The following is a 15,096-nucleotide window of genomic DNA, read 5'->3' on the forward strand; positions in this document are numbered from 1 at the left end:
AGAAGGGAAGGGGGAGCATAGAAAATCAATAGTAATAGCAGATTCAATGGTTAGGGGAATAGATAGGAGATTATGTGGTCGCGAGCGAGACTCCCGAAAGGTATTTTGCCTCCCGGGTGCTAGGGCCAGGGATGTCTCGGATCGTGTATCAGGATCCTCAAGGGGGAGGGGTGAGCAGCCAGAAGTCGTGTGGTGCACCATTGGTACCAACTACGTAGGTAGGAAAAGGGTGTGGAGGTAAAAAAACAAAGTTTACGGGAGTTAGGCTGGAAGTTAAAGGCCAGACACGACAGAGTTGTCAATCTCTGGTTTGTTGCCGGTGCCACGTGATAACGAGGTTAGGAATCGGGAGCGAGTGCAGATGGAACACGTGGGCGCAGGACTATGGTTGTCGGAGGAGGGCCTTCGGGTATTTTGGATAATTGGAGCGCATTCTGGGAAGGTGGGACCTGTACAAGCATGACGGGATGCATCTGAACGAGAGGGGGCTCCAATATCCTGGGGGGTGGGGGGGCGGGGGGGAGGGGGGGTTCTAGTACTCTTCGGAGGGGTGTAATTAATTGGCTGGGGAATGGGAACCGGATTCTGTAGTCTCCAGCAACCTTAAGGACGCCGATAATTTTTTTTTTTTTTTCCGGCCGCCAAAGCACGTCGTGATGCAGTGGGGAAGGTACACACTGACAAAGGAGAGTACTTGCAGGAAGGAGATGGGTTTGAAGTGTGTATACTTTAATGCAAGAAGCATCAGGAATAAGGTGTGTGAACTTAAGGCATGGATCGGTACTTGGGACTACGATCTGGTGGCCATCACGGAAACTTGGATAGAAGAGGGGCAGAAATGGTTGTTGGAGGTCCCTGGTTATAGATGTTTCAACAAGATTAGGGAGGATGGTAAAAGAGGTGGGGGTGGCATTGTTAATTAAAGATAGTATAACAGCTGCAGAAAGGCAGTTTGAGGGGGATCTCCCTACTGAGGTAATATGGGTTGAAGTCAGAAATAGTAAAGCAGCAGTCACCTGGTTTGGAGTTTTCTATAGGCCCCCAATGGCAGCAGAAATGTGGAGGAACAGATTGGGAAACAGATTTTTGAAAGGTGCAGAAGTCACAGGGTAGTAGTCATGGGTCACTTCAACTTCCCAAACTTCAAGTGGAAACTCTTTAGATCAAATAGTTTGGAGGGGATAGTGTTTGTGCAGTGTGTCAGGAAGCTTTTCTAACACTGTATGTGGATTGTCCGACCAGAGGGGAGGCCATACAGGGTTTAGTACTTGGTAATGAACCAGGGCAGGTGATAGATTTGTTAGTGGGGGAGCATTTTGGAGGTAGTGACCACAATTCTGTGACTGTGACTTTAGTTATGGAGAGGGATAGGTGCGTGCAACAGAGCAAGGTTTATAATTGGGGAAGGGTAAATACAATGCTGTCAGACAAGAATTGAAGTGCAGAAGTTGGGAACATAGGCTGTCAGGGAAGGACACAAGTGAAATATGGAGCTTGTTCAAGGAACAGGTACTGCGTGTCTTTGATATGTATGTCCCTGTCAGGCAGGGAAGAAATGGTCGAGTGAGAGAACCATGGTTGACAAGAGAGTTTGAATGTCTTGTTAAGAGGAAGAAGGAGACTTATGTAAGGCTGAAGAAACAAGGTTCAGACAGGGCGCTGGAGGGATACAAGATAGCCAGGAGGGAACTGAAGAAAGGGATTAGGAGAGCTTAGAGAGGGCATGAATAATCTTTGGCATGTAGGATCAAGGAAAACGCCAAGGCCTTTTACACATATGTGAGAAATATGAGAATGACTAGAGCGAGGGTAGGTCCGATCAAGGACAGTAGCGGGAGATTGTGTATTGAGTCAGAAGAGACAGGAGAGGTCTTGAACAAGTATTTTTCTTCAGTTTTTACAAACGAGAGGGGCCATATTGTTGGAGAGGTCAGTGTGAAACAGACTGAAAAGCTCGATGAGATACTTGTCAGGAAGTAAGATGTGTTGCGCGTTTTGAAAAACTCGAGGATAGACAAGTCCCCCGGGCCTGACGGGATATATCCAAGGATTCTATGGGAAGCAAGAAATGAAATTGCAAGGCCGTTGGAAATGATCTTTTCGTCCTCGCTGTCAACAGGGGTGGTACCAGAGGATTGGAGAGTGGCGTAGGTCGTGCCCTTGTTCAAAAAAGGGAATAGGGATAACCCTGGGAATTACAGGCGAGTTAGTCTTACTTCGGTGGTAGGCAAAGTAATGGAAAGGGAACTGAGGGATAGGATTTCTGAGCATCTGGAAAGGCACTGCTTGATTAGTGATAGTCAGCACGGATTTGTGAGGGGTAGGTCTTGCCTTACAAGTCTTATTGACTTCTTTGAGGAGGTGACCAAGCATGTGGATGAAGGTAAAGCAGTGGATGTAGTGTACATGAATTTTAGTAAGGCATTTGATAAGTTTCCCCATTGTTGGGTTGTGCAGGAAGTAAGGAGGCATGGGATAGTGGGAAACTTGGCCAGTTGGATAACAAACTGGCTAACCGATAGAAGACAGAGAGTGGTGGTGGATGGCAAATATTCAGCCTGGAGCACAGTTATCAGTGGCGTACCGCAGGGATCAGTTCTGGGTCCTCTGCTGTTTGTCATTTTCATTAACGACTTGGATGAGAGAGTTCAAGCGTGGGTGAGTAAATTTGCAGACGATACGAAGATTGGTGGAGTTGTGGATAGTGAGGAGGGCAGTTGTCGGCTTCAAAGAGACATAGATAGGATGCAGAGCTGGGCTGAGAAGTGACAGATGGAGTTTAACCCTGACAAGTGTGAGGTTGTCCATTTTGGAAGGACAAATATGAATGCGGAGTACAGGGTTAACGGTAGGGTTCTTGGTAATGTGGAGGAGCAGAGAGATCTTGGGGTCTATGTCCATAGATCTTTGAAAGTTGCCACTCAAGTGGATAGAGCTGTGAAGAAGGCCTATGGTGTGCTATCGTTCATTAGCAGAGGGACTGACTTTAAGAACCGTGAGGTGATGATGCAGCTGTACAAAACCTTGGTCAGGCGACATTTGGAGTACTGTGTCCAGTTCTGGTCGCCTCATTTTAGGAAGGATGTGGAAGCTTTGCAAAAGATTCAAAGGAGATTTACCAGGATGTTGCCTGGAATGGAGAGTAGGCCATACGAGGAAAGATTGAGGGTGCTAGGCCTTTTCTCATTAGAACGGAGAAGGATGAGGGGCGACTTGATAGAGGATTATAAGGTTATTAGGGGAATAGATAGAGTAGACCGTCAGATACTTTTTGCCCGGATGGAACACACCATTACAAGGGGACATAAATTTAAAATAAATGGTGGAAGATATAGAAGGGATGTCAGAGGTAGGTTCTTTACCCAGAGAGTAGTGGGGACATGGAATGCACTGCCTGTGGAAGTAGTGGAGTCGGAAAAGTTAGGGACATTCAAGCGGCTATTGGATAGGCACATGGATTAGGGCAGAATAATGAAGTGTAGGTTAACTTCTTAAGGACAGCACGGTAGCATTGTGGATAGCACAATTGCTTCACAGCTCCAGGGTCCCAAGTTCGATTTCGACTTGGGTCACTGTCGGTGTGGAGTCTGCACATCCTCCCCGTGACTGCATGGTTCTCCTCTGGGTACTCCGATTTCCTCCCACAGGCCAAAGATGTGCAGGTCGGAGAATTGGCCATGAAAAATTGTCCAAAATTCTATAATTAACCTAGGACAAAAGTTCGGCGCAACATCGTGGGCCGAAGGGCCTGTTCTTTGCTGTATTTCTCTATCTAGCTAACTAACCTCAAATCCCTGAGCCTTTTCTCGTAAGACCTTCCATCTATACCAGGCAACATCCTAGTAAATCTCCTCTGAACCCTTTCCAAAGCTTCCACATCCTTCCTATAATGTGGTGACCAGAACTGCCCGCAGCACTCCATGTGCGCCCGCACCAGAGTTTTGTACAGCTGCAGCAAGACCTCGTGGATCCGGAACTCAATCCCCATACTGATAAAGGCTAGGACACCATATGCCTTCCTAACAGCCCTATTAACCTGGGTGGCAACTTTCACGGATTTATGTACCTGGATGCCACGATCTCTCTGTTCATCGACACTCCCAAGAATCTTGCCATTAGCCAAGTACTCTGCATTCCTGTTACTCCTTCCAAAGTGAACGACCTCACAACTTTCCGCATTAAACTCAATCTGCCACCTCTCAGACCAGCTCTGCAGCTTATCTATGTCCCTCTGTAACCAATAACATCCTTCAGCACTATCCATAACTCCACCGACCTTCGTGTCATCTGCAGCTTTACTAACCCATCCTTCTACAACCTCTTCAAGGTCATTTATAAAAATGACAAACAACAGTGGCCCCAAAACATCTCCTCGCACCTTAAAACGATTCCTCCGATTAATTGACTCCTCAACCCTGGGAAAAGCCTCTGTCTCTGCCCCTCATAATTTTGTAGACCTCTATCATGTCGCCCCTGAACCTCCGTCGTTTCAACCGGTCTTCAGAACTAATGCCCTCCATACCAGGCAACATCCTGATAAATCTATTCTGCACCATCACTAAAGCCTCCGCATCCTTCTGGTAGTGTGGAATACTATATTCCAGTTGAATACTATTCCAAGTGTGGCCTAATTAAGGTTTGAGACAGCTGCAAATTGACTTGCCAATTCTTATTCTCAATGCCCCGGCCAATGAAGACAAGCATGCCGTATGCCTTCTTTACTACTTTCGCCACCTCTGTTGCCGCTTTCAGTGACCTGTGGACATGTACACCTAGATCTCGCTGACTGTGAATACTCTTGAGAGTTCTACCCTTCACTGTTTATTCCCTACCTGCATTACAGCTTCCAAAATGTATTACCTCACATTTGTCCGGATTTAACTCCATCTGCCATCTCTCCACCCAAATATCCAAGCGATAAATATCCTGCTGTATCCTCTGACAGGTCCTCATCGCTATCCGCAATTACACCAACCTTTGTGTCATTTGCAAAGTTACCAATCAAAACAGTTACATTTTCCTCCAAATCATTTATATATACTACGAACAACAAAAGTCCCAACACTGATCCCTGCGGAACACCACTACTGACAGCCGTCCAATCAGGAAAGCACTCTTCCATTGCTACTCTCTGCCTTCCATGACCGATACAGTTCTATATCCATCTTGCCAGCTCACACCTGACACCGTGTGACTTCACCTTTTGATCCAATATGCCGTGAGGAACCTTTTCAAAGGCCCTACTGAAGTCCATATAGACAACATCCACTGCTCTACCAGCATCAATCATCTGTGTGACCTCTTCGAAAAATTCTATCCAGTTAATAATCACGACCTCCACTTTCACAATCCTCTCGCTAATACGGCCATTTGCGTCGAACTGGAAGAAGATCCTGGCTCGAATATTTCTCTCCAGTAATTACCCTACTACTGACATAATGCTCACCGGACTGTAGTTACCAGGATGAGATTTGCTACCGTTCTTAAACACAGGAACGACATTGGCTATACTCCAGTCCTCCGGGACATCGGCTGAAGACAGTGATGATCCAAAGATTTCTGTCAAGGCCTCAGCAATTTCCTCTCTGGCGTCCTTCTGTATTCCGGGGTAGATACCACCAGTTCCTGGGAACTTATCTACCTTAATATTTTTCAAAACTCCCAACACCACATCTTTGCGGATCTCTGAGACCCACGTCTCTACACTCCCTTCTCCATGCTCAATATCCAGCAATTCTTTCCCTTTGGTGAACTCTGATGCAAAATATTCATTTATTACGCCCATTTCCCTCTGGATCCACATATTGGTTCCTTTGCCGATCTTTCAGTGGGCCAACCCTTTCCCTGGCGACTCTCTTGCTTTTTATGTAGGTGTAAAAATCCCTCGGGTTTTCCTTCACTCTATTTGCCAATTACTTTTCGTGACCCCTTTAAGCCCTCCTGACTCCTTGCTTATGTTCCTTCCTACTTATCTTACCTCCCACACAGGCGTCGTCTGTTCCCAGCCTCGTAGTCCTGACAAATACCTCCTTTATCTTTATGATGAGGCCTACAATATCTCTCGACATTCCCGAAATTTGACGTACCTATCCTTCTTCCACACAAGAACTTACCGGCCCTGAGTTCCTTTCAACTGATACTTGAAAGCCTCCCTCATGTCAGAGGTTGATTTACCATCAAATATTCGCCCCCGATATAGGTTATTCAGTTCCCGCCTAATATTGTTATAATTAGCTTTCCCCCAATTTGGCATATTCACCCGAGATCTACTCTTATCCTTGTCCACCAGCACTTTAAATCTTACGGAAATATGGTCACTGCTTCCGAAATGCTCCCCTACTGAAAAATCTGCCACCTGGCCGGGCTCATTGCCCAATACCAGGTCAGTACAGCCAATTCCCTAGTTGAACCATCTACATATTGTTTTAAGAAGCCCTCCTGGATGCTCCTTGCAAACATTGCGCCGTCCAAGACCCCAGCACTAAGTGAGTCCTGGTCAATATTTGGGAAGTTAAAGCCTCCCATCACAACAACCCTGTTGCTCTTCCTCCTTTCCAAAATCTATCTACCGACCTGCTCCTCTATCTCCCGCTGGCTGTTGGGAGGCCTGTAGCAAACCCCCAACATTGTGAGTGCACCCTTCTTATTCCTGATCTCTACCTATATAGCATCGCAGCCCTCTGAGGTGTCCACCTGCAGTCGAGCTGTGTCATTCCCTATAACCAGTAGCGCAGCTTCGTCACTCCTTTTACATTCCCCTCTATCCCGTCTCAAACATCTAAATCATGGAACGTTTATCTACCAATCCTGTCCTTCCCTTAACCAGGTCTCTGTAATGGCAACAACATAATTGTTCCAAACACTAATGCAAGCTCTAAGTGCTTCTGCCTTCCCCGTTATACTTCTTGCATTAAAACATATGCACTTCCGGTCACCAGACCCGCTGTTTTCAGCAACATCTCCCTATCTGCTCTTCCTCAGAGCCATACTGGCCCTTTTCCCTAGTTTTTCCTCAATATTTTCACCGTGTGACCTATTGCTCCGATACCCACCCCCCTCCCATACTAGTTCATACAATCCCGTGTGACACTAACAAACATCGCAGCCAGGATATTTATGACTCTCTCGTGGAGAAGCAACCCGTCCTTCTTATACAGTTCACACCTGCCCCGGGAACCTCCCAGTGGTGCAGATAACGGAAATCGTCCCTCCTACACAAGCTCTTTAGCCACGTGTTTAGTTGCTCTATCTTCCTATTTCTCGCCTCACTGGCACGTTGCACAGGGAGTAATCCCGAGATTGCAACACTTGAGGTCCTGTCTTTTAACTTTCTGCCTTGCTCCCTGAACTACTGCTTCAGGACCTCATGCAACTTCCTGCCTCTGTCGTTAGTACCAATTTGTACAAAACCTCTGCCTGTTTGCCCTCCCCCTTCAGGATGCTCCCGTTCTGAAACATCCTGGACGCCTGGACCCGGGAGGCAAAATACCATCGTGGATTCTCTTTCACGTTCACAGAAGCCATCTGAGCCCCTGACTCTAGAGTCCCCTAAGACTATTGCTCTTCTGCGCTTTGGCCCTCCCTGCATAACATCAGAGCAAGCCGTGGTGCCACTGCTCTGCTGTCGTTGTTTTCCCTTGATAGGCTATTCCCCCAACAGTATCCAAAGCGGTATACCAGTTCGAGAGGGGGACAACCACAGTGGATTTCTCAACTGACTGCCTGCCCCTTCTGGTGGTCACCCATCGCTCATCCTGTACATTGGGTGTGCCAAGTCTCTATAACTCCTATCTCGAACGCTCTCCGCCACCTGCATGCTTCTCGGTGCATCCAATTGCTGTTCTAACCGAACCAAGCGGTCTGTGAGTAGCTGCCATTTGTTTCAGGTGCTGCAGATGCAGTCGACCGGAACGCTGGAAGCGTCACAGATCTATTTATTGTGAGATTGGATTGGAATTAACTATATGGCCCTGAGGTTAGATGGTTTTTACACAACTGAAGTAAGGCTCACAGTTCTATAATTACCAGGGTTGTCTCTCCTCCCCTTCTTGGACAAGTTGACAACATTTGCTATCTTCCAGTCTTCCGCACTATGCCTGTCGACAAAGACGACATAAAGATCAAGGACAAAGACTCTGCAATCTCCTCCCTGGCTTCCCGGAGAATCCTAGGATAAATCCCATCTGGCCCAGGGGACTTAAATATTTTTATACTTTGCACTGGCGAGTGGTTCTTTCCACTGGCGGGTGAAAGCAGAACTGGGGGGCATACCCTCAAAAAAGGGAAGCAAAAGGCGGAACTTCTTCACCCAAAGCGTTGTGAATCTATTGAATTCCTTGCCCAGTGAAGCAGTAGAGTGTCCTTCATTAAATATTTTTAGGACAAAGATAGAAAGTTTGATGAAGGAAAAAAGAGATAGGGCTGTGGTGTTTGGGTCGGAGAGTGGAGCTGAGTCCACAAAAGATCAGCCATGATCTCATGGAATGGTGGAAAGGGCTCGAGGGGCCAGATGGCCTTCTCCTGCTTCTAGTTCTCATGTTCTTATGTTGCAAAATATGATTCTACTGTTGCTGCCGTACAGGAGGGGAGTAGTACAAACACAAGATACTGTGGTTCCGGTCGCAAAGCAGAGCAGTGTTACAAACCATTTATACTGCTGCTCCCGGCATGCAGGAGGGCAGTGTTACAAACCCATGATACAGCTGTTCCTGCCGTACAGAAGTAGAGATACAAACCCAAGATACTGCTATTCTCGGCAGACAGGAACTTCATTGCTGGAGGGGTGTAGTTTAAGGATAGGGAGCTTATCCTGCAACTGTATAAGTTCGCACCTGGAGTTTTGTAGTCAGTTTTGGTCTCCTTACCTGAGAAAGGACGTAATGGCGCTGGAGGGTGTGCAGAGGCGATTCACGAGGTTAATACCAGAGTTCAGCGGGTTGGATTACGAGGAGAGGTAGTATAAACTGGGACTCCTCAATGGAATTCCCAATGATTCGTGGGGTGGGGGAGGACTTACAGAAACAAACGAAATTACGAAGGTAATAGACAGGATATATGCGGGCAGGTTGTTTCCACTGGCGGTTGAAAGCAGAAATAGAAGGCAGAGCCTCAAAATAAGGGGAAGTAAATTTAGGTCTGGGCTTAGGAGGAACTTCTTCAGCCAAAGGGTTGTGCATCTGTGGAATTCCCAGACCAGTGATGCAGTTGAGGCTCCTTCATTAAATGTTTTCAAGATAAAGATAGGTAGTTTGTTGGAGAATAAAGGAATACATGGTTATGGTGGTCCTGCGGGAAAGTGGAGCTTAATCTCCAAAAGATGGGCCATGATCTCATTGAATTGCGGAGCAGGCTCGAAGAGCCACATACATTGATACAAGGAAGATTGAAGTAGGAGGAGGCGGTTTGACACTTCGAACATGATCCACCACTCTTCACGATCATGGCTGATTATCCAACTCAATAGCCTAATCCTGCTTTCTCCCCATAGCCTTTGATCCCAATCTTCCCAAGTGCAATATCCAGCCGCCTCCTGAATATATTCAAGATTTTACCATCAACTAACTCATGTAGCAATGAATTTCACAGGCTCGCCACTCTTTGAGTGAAGAAATGTCTCCTTATCTCTGTCCGCAATGGTTTACACTGAATCCTCAGACTGTGACTACTGGTTCTGGACACACCCATCAATGGTAACGTCTTCCCTGAATCTGCTCTGTCTCGTCCTGTAAGAATTGTATTAGTCTCTGTAAGATCCTCCTCATTCTTCTGAACGCCAGCGAGAACAATCCCAACCTACTCAATCTCTCCTTGTACAGTCCTGTCATCCCTAGAATCAGTCTGGCAAAACTTCGCTGCACTCCATGGAGAGCAAGAGCATCTTTCCTCAGAGGAGACCAAAACTTCACGCAATACTCCACGTGTCGCGTCACCAAGGACCTGTACAATTGCAGCAATACATCCCTGCTACTATAGTCGAAACAACAGCATACCATTAGCCTTCTTTAACGCCTGCTGGACCTGCATGCTTACCTTCAGCGAATGGTGCACAAGGACACCCAATTCCTGCTGCACAATCCCCTCTCCCAGTTTACAACCAGTCAAGTAGTAATCCGCCTTCCTGTTTTTGCTTCCAAAATGAATAACCTCAGACGTATCCAAATTATACTGCATCTGCAATTGGTTTGCCCACTCGCCCAACCTTCCCACATCTTGCTGAAGGATCCTTGCATCCTCATCACAATTTACCCTCCCACCTAATTTGATATCATCTGCAAACTTTGAGATGTTACATATTGTTCCGTCATCCAAAGCATTAATATATATTGTGAATAGCTGGGGTTCCAGCACCGATCCCTGTGGTATCCTAATGGTTACTGCCTGCCAATTTGAAAAGGACCCATTAATTAATACACTTTGTTTCCTCTCTGCAAACCAGTTTTGTGTCGACCTGAATAACTTTCCTGCAACCCCAGCGCTTTAATTTTGCGCCTTATTCTCTCATGCGAGACTTTGTCAAACGCCTCCTGAAAGTCTAAATATACACATTGATTGCCCCACCCCCCTCCCCTTGTTGACTGTGCTTGTTTTCTCTTCAAAGAATTCCTACAGATTTGTCAAGCATGATCTTCCCTTCAGAAATCCATGCTAACTCTGACCAATCCTGCCACTGCTTCCTAAATGTTCCGCTATAAATCATTGATAACGGATCCAAGCATTTACTCCACTCCTGATGTTAGGTTTAGTGGTCTATAGTTCCTTGCTTTCTCTCTGTCACCCTTTTTGAATATCGGAGTGACGTGAGCTACCCTCCAATGTGCAGGGACAGTTCCAGCGTCTCTAGAACCCCGGAAGATGACCACCAATGCATCCACTATTTCGAAAGCCACCTTCATGAGCACGCTGGGATGCAGATGGTCACGGCCTGGGGATTATCCGCCTTCAATCAAAGCAGTTTGTTTTCGAAGAACCATTTCTCTACAAACGTTGATCTTACTCAGTTATCCCCTCTCACTAAACCTACTACACCTCTCACTCCTCCTGCTCTTAGTTCTTATGGTCTTCTGATCTTATGATACTTCTGTTCCGGCGTACAGGACAGTATTGCAAACCCACGGAACTGCCGTTCCTGCCGTTCAGGAGGGCAGTATTACAAACCCATTATACAACTGGTCCCGGCGTACATTGAGGACATCTTTCTGTTGTAACTCAGCCATTTTTTCTGAACAAAAAAATCCGCCTCATCCTCCACCAGTTCATATTCCCTTTCAACCATCTGATCAAATATCGTTTCTGATAACTGCACTTCAACTTCATCTTCACTCTTTGATTTCTCTTCTTGTCTTAACCTGTGACTTTGCCACCGTGTTAGTGCACAATCCGGAGAAATATCAGTATATTCGCCTTCAGCACTTCAGTTGTCTGATTTTCCACTGGCTCATGTACCAGCGTATTCAGCACACGCACCTGCGATCCAGCTATATCATTGCCGACGATAATCTGCATTCCTGGACAAGACAATTTCTATTTTACTCCTACTGCCTTTCACCAAACTTCACGGGGCTTTCCAAGCTTACTTTATTTAATTGAACACTACACCTCTCACACTGAATTCCACTTATTACCACCTTTTCAGGCAATATTCTTCCCAAACTACATGACCCATCATCTCTTACCATTAAAGATTCACTTGCTCACCTATCTCTGAAAATTGTGACTTCTTTACCTGCTCCTCCTGATGCACATAGGTAAATTTGACTCACACAAGTACATTATTTAAAGAGATCTGGCAAATTAGACCGTAGAACGTGGAAAATACATCACAGAACACACTATTCGTCTCACGATGTTCTGCCGAACGTTTGTCCCAGATTAAGAACAAATTAATCGACACTCTATTCTTATACCGCAATCCATGTACCTATTCAGAAGCCGCTTGAAGGACCCGAGTTTTTTCAATTCAACTACTTACAGAGGCAGTGCATTCCATACCCGCAATACTCTCTTGGTAAATAACCTACCTCTGAAATCCCCCCTATGTCTTCCACCATTCACCTTAAATTTATGTTCCCTTGTACTGGTTTGTTCCACCCGGGGAAACAGTCTCTGTCTGTCTCATCTATTTATTCCACTGATCATCTTATAAACATATATCAAGTCGCCCAACATCCTTCTCCTTTCTAAAGAAAAATTGCATAGCACACTCAAACTTTTCTCGTGAGACCTACTCTCCATTCTATGCAACATCCTGGTAAATCTCCTTTGCAACTTTTCCAAAGCTTCCACGTCCTTCCTAAAATGAGGCGACCAGAACTGCACACAACACTCCAAATGTGACCTTAGCAAAGGTTTGTAAAGCTGCATCATCACCTAACGGCTCGAAAGTTCAATCCCTCTGCTAATGGACGCTAGCACACCATTGGCCTTATTCACAACTCTATCCACTTGAGTGGCAACTTTCAAAGATCTATGAAAATAGACACCAAGATCTCTCTGCTCCTCAACATTACCATGAACCATACCGTTAACCCTGTATTCCGCATTCATTACTGTCCTTCCAAAATGGACAACCTCACATTTCTCAGGGTTAAACACCATCTACCATTTCTCAGCCCAGCATTGCATTCTTTCAATCTCTCTTTGTAGCCGACAACAGCCCTCCTCACTATCCACAACACCACCAATCTGGGTATCGTCTGCAGAGTTACTGACACACCCTTCAGCTCTCTCATCCAAGTCATTAATGAAAATTACAAACAGCAGTGGGCACAGAAATGATCCCTGCGATACGTCACTGGTAACTGGTCTCCAGGCCGAATATTTGCCATCCACCACCACTCACAGACTTCTATCGGTTAGCCAGTTCTTTATACAACTGGCCAACCCGACACACCCCCCCCCCCCACCCTACCACATGCCTCCTTACTTTCTGCTTAAGCCTACCATGAGGAAACTTATCAAATGGCTGACTAAAATGCATATACACTACATTCACTGCTTTACGTATATCCACGTGCTTGGTCACCTCCTCAAAAATTTCAGTAAGACTTGTGGGGCAAGACCTACCCCTCAAAAATCCGTGATGGCTATGCCTAATCAAGCAGTATATTTCCAGATGCTCAGAAATCCTATTCCTCAGCATGCTCTGCATTACTTTGCCTCCCACCAAAGTAAGACGAACTGGCCTTTAATTCCTAGGGTTATCCCTGTTCACTTTTTTGAACAGGGGCACGACATTCGCCACTCTCCAATACGCTCGTCCCACACCTGTTGACAGTGAAGAAGAAAAGATCATTGCCAACGGTTCTGCAATTTTATCTCTTGCTTCCCGTAGAATCCTTGGATATATTCAGTCAGGCATGGAGGCTTATCTATCCTCAAGCTTTTCAAAATGCCCAACAAATCTTCCTTCCTAACAAATATCTCCTCGAACTTACCAGTTAAACACTGTCCTCTCCAGCAATATGGCCCCTCTCATTCGTAAATACGGAAGAAAAGTACTCGTTCAAGACCTCTCCTTTATCTTCAGACTCGACACACAATCTCCCTCTACTGTCCTTGATCGCACCCACCCTCGCTCCAGCCATTCTCATATTTCTCACTTATGTAAAAAGCCTTGGGGTTTTCCTTGATTCTGCCCGCCAAAGATTATTCATGCACTCTCATAGTTCTCCTAATCCCTTTCTTCAGTTCCCTCCTGGCTTTGTGTCCCTGCAGCGCCCTGTCTGAAACATATTTCCTCTGCCTTACATTAGTATCCTTCTTCATCTTAACAAGACATTCAACATCTCTTGTCAACCATGGTTCCCTCACTCGACCATCTCTTCCCTGCCTGACAGGGACATACATATCAAGGACAAGTAGGATCTGTCCATGAACAAGCTCCACATTTCAGTCGTGTCCTTCCATGACAGTGTATGTTCCCAACTTATGCACTTCAGTTCTTGTCTGATAGCATCGTATTTACCCTTCCCCCAATTGAAACCCTTGTCCTGTTTCACGCAACTATCCCTCTCCATTACTAAAGTGAAAGTCACGGAATTGTCGTCACTGTCACCAAAACACTTCCCCACTAACAAATCTATCACTTGCCCTCGTTCATTACAAAGTACCAAATCCAATATGGCCACCCCTCTGGTCGCACAATCTACATACAGTGAGAAGATATCCCTGGACACACTCCACAAACAACCACCCCATCCAAACTATTTGATCGAAAGAGTTTCAACTCAATATTTGGGAAGTTGAAGTCACCCATGACTACTACCCTGAGATTCCTGCACTTTTCCAAAATATGTTTCCCACTCTGTCGCTACACATCTCTTCTGCTATTGGGTGGCACGGTAGCATGATGGTTAGCATAAATGCTTCACAGCTCCAGGGTCCCAGGTTCGATTCCCGGCTGGGTTACTGTCTGTGCGGAGTCTGCACGTCCTCCCCGTGTATGCGTGGGTTTCCTCCGGGTGATCCGGTTTCCTCCCACAGTCCAAAGACGTGCGGGTTAGGTGGATTGGCCATGCTAAATTGCCCGTAGTGTCCTAAAAAGTAAGGTTAGGGGGGGTGGGGTTGTCGGGTTACGGGTATAGGGTGGATACGTGGGTTTGAGTAGGATGATCATTGAGGGCATCGAAGGGCCGAAGGGCCTGTTCTGTGCTGTACTGTTCTATTCTATTCTATTCTGTAAAGTGACTGCTCCTTTCCTATTTCTGACTTCAACACATATTACCTCAGTAGGCAGATCATCCTGGAACTGCCTGTTATACTATATCTAATTAACAATGTCGCCCCCCCCCCCACCTCTTTTACCACCCTCCCTATTCTTATTGAAACATCTATAACCAGGAACCTCCAACAGCCATTTCTACCCCTCTACTCTCCACGTTTGCGTGATGGCCACCACATCGAAGTCCGAAGTACCGATCCATGACTTATGCTCACCCTCTTATTCCTGATGCTTCCTGCATTGAAGGATACACAATTCAACCCATCTCCGTGCCTGCAAGTACTCTTCTTTGTCAGTATTACCTTCCCCACTGCCTCACTACACGCGTTGACGTTCTGAACATCGGCTACCTGAGTTGCTGGACGAAAAGTCCTGTT

Source organism: Scyliorhinus canicula, chromosome 30 (genome assembly GCF_902713615.1).
Source record: "Scyliorhinus canicula chromosome 30, sScyCan1.1, whole genome shotgun sequence".
Lineage (NCBI taxonomy): Eukaryota > Metazoa > Chordata > Chondrichthyes > Carcharhiniformes > Scyliorhinidae > Scyliorhinus > Scyliorhinus canicula.